The sequence below is a fragment of the Kryptolebias marmoratus genome, linkage group LG3 (genome assembly GCF_001649575.2).
Source record: "Kryptolebias marmoratus isolate JLee-2015 linkage group LG3, ASM164957v2, whole genome shotgun sequence".
NCBI classification, from domain to species: domain Eukaryota; kingdom Metazoa; phylum Chordata; class Actinopteri; order Cyprinodontiformes; family Rivulidae; genus Kryptolebias; species Kryptolebias marmoratus.
This window is the reverse complement of record NC_051432.1, coordinates 4605845-4613939: the sequence shown is the minus strand read 5'-3', so window position 1 is coordinate 4613939 and position 8095 is coordinate 4605845. Positions and strand designations below refer to the sequence as shown.

The window sequence follows — 8095 nt, the reverse complement described above, 5'->3', positions numbered from 1 at the left end:
ACATTGTATGTGACTGCGGATAAAGGAGGAATGAGTTTTCTCTGCAGGGTAGCTGGGCTCTTCCTTAGAGACAGGGTGAGAAGTTGGGTTATCTGGGAGGGACTCAGGGTGTTAGCCATCAGGGAAATGAAAGAACTGGATAAATACCAGTGACTCTGTGTCAACACAAAAAGATAACAACAATCAATAGAACTCTGATTAAACTCACACAAGCACTAAAGACCAAAAATTCATGAACTTAGATTCAGTTCTCAGTCCAGACTGTAACTTCTTTGACTTTCTAAACAACTCTTGTGGTCATTATACCGAAAAGCAATATAACAAACATAGTAATTTAGGTCAGGAAATGTCAATTATTCATTTTAACATTAGAAGCTTGTATCTAAATCATCAAAACATTAAAGAATATCTAAATCAGTTTAACAGACAATTTAAAGTCATAGCAATGTCTGAAACTTGGCTTAACTTGGAGAAAGGGATGGATTTCCTGTCAGAAGGACATGAATTTGTGCACAACAGTCTTAGAGATGAGGTTGTAGAAAGTATGTTGATTTGTATTGAAGATGGTATGGACTGTATATCTGTTGGGATCAGTACAGAAAAACAGAAAAATATTGTCATTTTGAGTGTACAGAGCTCCAGCATCCAACACGGAAACCTTTAAAAACAGCATGGAGACAATTTTTGACAACATTAATCAGAAGGTCGTATTCTTCTGTGGAGATTTCAATACTGACATGTTAAATGCCCGAAAACACAAAGCAACAGATGATTTTATTAACATAATGTACAGTTTTAACCTACTGTATATCCACTGATTACTAAGCCTAGCAGAATAACATCACACTGCCACCCTTATTGACAAAATATTTACTGATTATTTAGAAAGTGACTTAAAAAGTGGATTATTAGTAACAATATCACTGATCGTGTACCTGTTTTCGTGATCCATAACAGTATCTGTAGAGAGAAGGATTATAATGTTAAATTTAAATACAAAAGAAACAATAAAGGCATTTAAAACCAAATTATTATCACTAACTTGGAAAACACTGTGTGAAGATAAGGACACCGATACAGCTTTTGAAAATATTCTTACTGCATTAAAAAAAAAACCGGTATAACAATAATTGTCCAGTGATTCAGTCCAATAATAGACAAAGGTTCATGGACAAACCATGGATCAGATAAGGAATTCAAAATGCATGTAAAAAAAGAAAATCTTATACAAACATTTCACCAAAGTTAGAACTAAAGAAACAGAACAAAACTATAAAACTATGATAATAAAATAATTAATATTATAAGAAAGATTATTATACTAAAACAGAATAACAAACACAATATTAAAAGGTACATGGAGAATATTAGATGTTATTAGAAATGGTTCAATTAGAACAAATTATTCTGAATTTTTTGACAACGATGATGGGATTGTGAACGATGTGAATGATGTAATTAATGGATTTAATGGGTTTTTTTGTAAATGTGGGACCAAAACCAGCTGATGAGATAAACATTTTGAATCATAAAGAGGGGGGCTGTGGTGATTTGGGTTTTTTCCTGTGTTTTGTTTTACTTCTGTTTTAGTTTATTGGTTTGTGTTTTAGTTTCTGTTTTCGTGTGTTTTCACTTCCTCATTCCTCCTCAGTCTATTTCTCCCTCTGCATTCCTGTCACGCCCACTCACACCTGTCAAAGCCTGTTAATCTTGTCACCTGTCTCCACTTACCTGATTATCCTCAGCACTTTAAATACCCGGTCATTTCTTCCACTAGTTGCTGGTTCATTGTTTTTTGTTTGCCGTTAGCTGCCATGCTCCGTACCTTGTCTCCTTGTTGTTCTGCCCACCGTTGTTTGATTTTTTGTTCTTTTAAGTTGCTGCCTCGTCAGCTGTTTGTTTTCATTTTGTTTCTTTAGTTTAATAAATTAGTTTTTTGCCCTTCTAATTATGAGTCTGCGTTCTGGGTTCGCCATCGTCTCCACCGGTCCTGACAGGGGCGTTGATAAATATATCATGTCTAAACCATGCTCAATTTTACTGAAACCAGTAACAACCAAAGAAATTATAGAAATAGTCAGCAAATGTAAAAACAAGACATCTACAGACTGGAATGATATTAATAAGAAAGGGATCGATGCCATCGTAGAACCACTGAGCTACATTTGTGATTTATCATTCCATATCAAATAAAAACTGTTAAATTTATTCCAATGCTTAAAGCTGGGGACAAACACCATTTTTACTAATTACAGGCCGGTATCATTACTTTGCCAGTTCTCTAACACTTTGCAAAAAGTGTTCATTCAAAAGCTTGATGCCTCCATTAAAAAACATAATGCATTGACAGATTGTCAGTATGGTCTCAGAGAAAACAGATCCACGTCAATGGCATTAATACAGCCAGCTGAGGAAATGATCAGTGGCGCTGACAACAAACATTTTGCATTTGGAGTATTTATTGATTAAAAAACCTATTTAATACCATTAATCATGATGTTCTGTTGCATAAACTAGAAAGGTTTGGAATTAGGGGAGTGGTGCTAAACTGGCTCAAAAGTTAGAAGAAGATCTGAGCTAGAGTCTTTTTTTGTTTGATAACTTTGAGCTGTGGCGTCCATCTCGAATGGATGACATCAAATGTTAATCAGCTGAGGATGTACAAGTACTTAAAATAACAATTTCTGGGAGTTTTATTATGATTGGTCCTGTGGTTCATGAGAAATTTCACTAACATGGCACCCAGACACACACATACACACGTGATGTGATTATTTTTATACTGCTGTGTAGTTAAAAATAAAGAACAAAACTGAAGTTTTACTGGTCAACATGACGTTTTCATGTAAATAAAGACAGTTTAAATGTTTTATGAATGGACTGCTTGGAGTCTTTTGGACATTCAAGTCGTGCTTCAGCCTAAAGTAGCTGTTTTCTTTGTTTTTTTAAATGTTAATGCGCACATAAAAAGGAATGCCATACCTGTATTTCCACATTACTCTGGAGACCTTTGAGGTCAAACTGACAGGAAGAAAATGGGCCTTCAAATTAACTCTGATACATGAGACCTGTGGTGACGGACATTCTCCAACTCCTTTGTTTTTGTGAAATGAGTCCAGACGTCACATTGGTTCATTAAGATGCTATTTAATTTAAAAGGCGTCTAGGAGCTCTAATGTGTCATACATAAAGCAATTTAAAAAAAACATTATAGAGAAGTTGTCATTAGTCAAAATAAAACATTGTGCTGCAGACTGGTGTTCCCATGTCTCATGCCTGATATCTGCTGGAATAGCACACCTCCCATCACAAAAAAATGATTGTCATGTTTAATCAGGTTCAAAATACATAAAAGACTCTGTCCCAGTTCCATTGTGTCACGTCAGTATTTCTTAAATAAAACTGAGTTAACAATTTGTGTAGACTTTCTGAGAAGCTTTTCAGCAACAAAATAAATGGGAATAGCTTAAATCAAGTAAGTTGTGAATTTAATATAAAAACTTTAGATTTAAAATTAACTATGTTGAATGTGGTTAAGGTTTTAAAAGTCAAAGAAAGTCCTGTTGGCTGTACTAAACGGACTGAGTTACTGAAACTAGTCTCACAATATTTACTCAAGAGTTGTTGAGTTGGGAAGACTTAAAAAGATTCATGCAAATCCATTTTAGGGCAGGATAGATGGAAGTCAGGAGGTTTTAACCAAAACCTTCAGGATTTTGGGAACAAATAGGTGCAGCGATATCACTGTTCCTACAGCAGGAGAAGACTGTGAAGATGATCTGCAGAGGTTTTGAGACCGTAAAGAGTCATCTTGAACAAAATTAGGTGACTGAGTCGTTTAAAATGATTTATACAGTTCAGCTCCAGACAGACAGCTGGAATACATATATATATGTATTTGAGTGTGTGTGTATACACACACTTTAGGTGTAGGTTTAGAGGTTTAGAGACAGATGTTGCTTTGACCCCATCCTACCATGAGGCCAAACATAAAACTTGAAGGAAGAAATATTCTTGAAATTGATTTCAATTTTATTAAAAAGCATTTTTTAACAGATTTTGTTTTAAGTAGTTCCTTTGATTAATAAAATGTGATGAGAGTTTTAGTATTACACAGTTATATTCACTAAAGTTTCTGCTTTCATTTATTTTTTTTAACAATGAGTCAACACTTTTTAAATTCATTAGGCCGTATTTTTTCTATATTTTGTTAATATCTCATAATTTATGAATTTATTACTATGTCCTGCTTGTTTGATATATAAGGAAGTAATTTTCTGCAGGTAAAAAGCAGAAATTGTCAAATGTTGTGTCATAATTATGGATTTCACTTCTAAACTTATACTATTTGGAATTCTTTGTCTATTTTATGGGGGTAAGGTGGAGGTGGGAGGATTAAATTAAAGATAATTTGTGAAAACTGATGTAAAAACATAAAACCCAATAATCCCTTCTGCTGGAGTGGATCAACAGCACCACCTGCTGGTCAGCAGCGGTATGTCCTGCTGCGCCTCTAGGCCCGTCATTACGGCATTCGGCCTCTATGGCAAGCCGTTTTAACATAAATTTGGTTTCGTCTGACTATCCATAATTACATTCTAGATATCTAAAAATGCATTTTGACTAGACAACACTACATTTTGATTATCCGGAATGGTAATTTAAGATATCTGTATTTACATTATGACTAGTAATAATAATAATTCAAGATATCTTCAACTACATTTTGACGAGTCAAAATTCCTTTCAAGATATCTCGAATGACGTCACCGGATTTGTCATTTGACGGGTCACACATCAATTCAAGATATCTTAAACGTAATTATGACTAGTCAGAATTACAATTTTAGATATCTGAAGCCAGACATTGCGTGTAAGCCCCTCTTTGGTTCTAATGAGCTGTCCGAACAATTGCCTGAACAATGGCGCTGGCAGTTTTGGACAAAATTGTAAGAAAGTGTCACAATATAGAAAGAGCTCTTCAGTATGGGATATGCGGAGAACGCGAAAATCGTGTACTTGAAGAATGCTTAAGAAATTTGCAAAGAATTTCTGATTTACTTTCTGCCGACACACACAATGCCCTGAAAAACGGCTTGGAGGAACTGAAAGTCTCCTTGTTGCAGAGAATAAATTATCGGAATTTCTTAATTCGTGTCGAGCACGAGCTGCAGCGCTAAATACTGTGTTAAAAACACGAGTATTTGAGCCGGACTGACTTGAGCTGGACTGACCCGACATTGCTAACCAATAGCACAATCATAAAATGTCTTCACTGTCCGCCAAAATGCTACGTAGATTTATGACGTTTTGACTAGACAGAATACTAATTCGAGATATCAATGAAGTCATTCTGACTAGTCGAAATGTCAATTTAAGATATCTTAAATGGAAAAGCCGAATAATTTAAGATATCTCTAATTCAATTAGAGATATCTTAAAATGAATTTTGACTAGTCAAAATTACAATTCAAGATATCTTTAATTTAGTTTTGTCTAGTCGTTATTTGCTTTTAAGATATCTATAATTTAGTTTTCACTAGTCAAAATAACATTTCTCCTATCCAAAAATACATTTAAGATATCTTGAATTATGGAGTAATTCGAGATATCTTTAATTAGAATTATGACTAGTCAAAACTAAAATCAAGATATCTTGAATTTACTTTATGACTAGTCATAATTTAATTGAAGATATCTGAAATCTGTATTTCAGATAGTCAGTAATTCATTTAAGATATCTTGAATTGAAGTCTCCATTCAAGTCAATGGTAAATCTGACGTCATTTCGACTAGTCAGAATGTAATTAGAGATATCTCAAATATGTATTTTGTCTAGTCGAAATATAATTGGAGATATCTTAAATCGCTAAAACGTCTAGTCGTAAAACAATTTGAGATATCTGGAATGTAAGGGCGGTAAACCGAATTTATGTTAAAACGGCTTGCCATAGACTGCGGCTTTATCGCCGTACCTCAGAGGAGGGGCAACCGATGATTTTCGACATGGCAGCGGTCAACAAGCAGCAGCAGCAGCTCTCCAGCTAACTGTGAGTTTAACTTGTCCATGTTCTGCCTCTGAAGTCAGTCCTCCGTCAGGTCTGTGGTCTGCAGACAGCCCATGTTTGTTGGGGCTCTTATCGACACCGTCGTTTCAGCTGAGTTCAGGCGCCCGAAGCGACCTGAGCTCTGTTACATTAAAAACAAACACGAGTCACACTCCAGACCTTTGTAAACCTGGTGGAAGCACTCATTAGGTGGATTTATTTTAGCAATGGACGGAATGTATTACTTCAGGTTACAACTAAAAGAACTAGCTGGGGTAGGTTGTTTAAAAAGGGTCTATATGCAGCAAAAAGGCTGTATTCTTTTACAGGAGATCATATTGGTGTGTGTTTGTTTAATAATAAAACATTTTCCTGTAACCTTCTGTGTTTCGTATTAATCCAAGGGTAAATAGTTTATGCAGGTTGTAACAGCCGTACTGGTGGTGTCTCTTTAAGATGCTCTAGTCTAGCTGATGACGTCACACGTATGCGCCGTTGCTTCTCTGTGGAGAGCGAGGGAGAAGTGCTAGACGGACATGCTGTTTGGACTCTGCTCATTTTATTTATGTTTAATATAATAGCAGCCGTTCAACCGGGCTTTACAAGGTTGTGGAAGTGCGTTTATTAAAGATTACACTGTGGAATCCCAGTACCAGTGTGATTGCAAGTTTTTTTGATCGACCTGACGAGTTTGACGCCTCCTCTCCTCCCTTGAACGTAACCCTAGCGTTACAAAGTCATTATTTGTGTATGTTATTACTGTAATTGCTTTTAATTAAACGCATAGCATTGACTATTTGATGAAGAGTAAACTATGTTAAACAAATCACAAAGCGTCTTAACTTTGGTCTTTTTAGCAATTTCCTGGTTTGTTTTTTATTTACAGTCTGTGAAGGAAACCACCTGGTGTATCCAGTGTTGCAATCAGCTGAACTTTACTGCTGATCCTCACATCGCTCAGGTGCAGTATTTAATCATTTACAGTTTCAGTCTGTGAACTGACACCACCGAGAAAACGCAAACACATCTTTCAGGGTTGATGACCTGGTGCATGCATGTCTCCCAACATGCATGCATGCACCAGGTCTTTAAAGAAGCATACACCCCTTTATGTAAGGACAGGGTGTGTACATGCCCCCCAACACGTACACACCTTGTCCTTAAAGGAAATACACCACTTTCTATAAGGACACGGAGTGTACATTCTGGGATATGGCTCTCTGACTGACACCATTTTGGACAAATCGGTTGTTTCTGAGCAGATACGAGCTAGCAGCTACGCTGAACGCAGCAGAGACCAAAGCTGACTGCCCAACACAACGCTCGTCTGCTGGCACCATATCTCATGACCATCCTGGATCTGAATTAAAGGGTGATTAACAGAACATGCAGAACATGAAGAGGTAATTTAACCTCTGAATCAGGTGTGTTGGAGCAGGGAAACAAGTAACACATGCAGGATAGTGGCTCTCGAGGACCACGGTTGGACACCCCTGCACTAGAGGGATCTCGGTGAAACATTTGAAAACTAATCCATGGATTCAACTCTGTCTGTCTGTTAGCGAAATCTCTGGTAAACGACTGGACGGATCTTGACAAAACGTTCAGAAAGTTCTCAACAGGTGTCCGTCTACAACCGATCAACGTTTGGAGTCATCCCAATTCAAGATGGCCGCCACAAGCAACTGACCTCAAGAAAACATAAAAATGGCTCCAACTCAGTCAGTTTTACAGATATTGTGGCAACATTTGCTGTGGTAGTAGCTGAGAGTCATTCAGGACACATAGTTTGAGTTCGGCACATTGCATGCCGTCTGTTTTTAAAACGTTTGCGTCAGTATGAGTGAACCCTGCCTGCCTGTGTGTCAGCAAAATATCTCCTGAATCACTGGAAGGATTTTACTGAAACTCAGAAATGATAAACTGTACAGGTGCTGGTCATAAAATTAGAATATCATGAAAAAGTAGATTGATTTCAGTAATTCCATTTAAAAAGTGAAACTTGTATATTATATTCATACATTACATACAAACTCATATATTTCAAA

General features: G+C 36.5%; 1 protein-coding gene across 3 annotated transcripts in view; it reads left to right on the top strand.

Moving 5' to 3' along the window:
• The first annotated feature begins 5975 nt into the window (after positions 1–5975).
• Positions 5976–8095, top strand: part of pgap4 (post-GPI attachment to proteins GalNAc transferase 4) — a 23552-nt gene continuing 21432 nt past the window's right edge. For 2 of the 3 annotated variants that reach the window (XR_005232949.1, XM_017434972.3), the window contains exons 1-2: positions 5976–6050; positions 6934–7008. The gene's annotated coding sequence lies outside the window, so the exon portion shown is untranslated. Of the gene's footprint in view, positions 6051–6471; positions 6796–6933; positions 7009–8095 lie in introns of those variants that run through there. The other variant, XR_005232950.1, reaches the window with a different exon arrangement.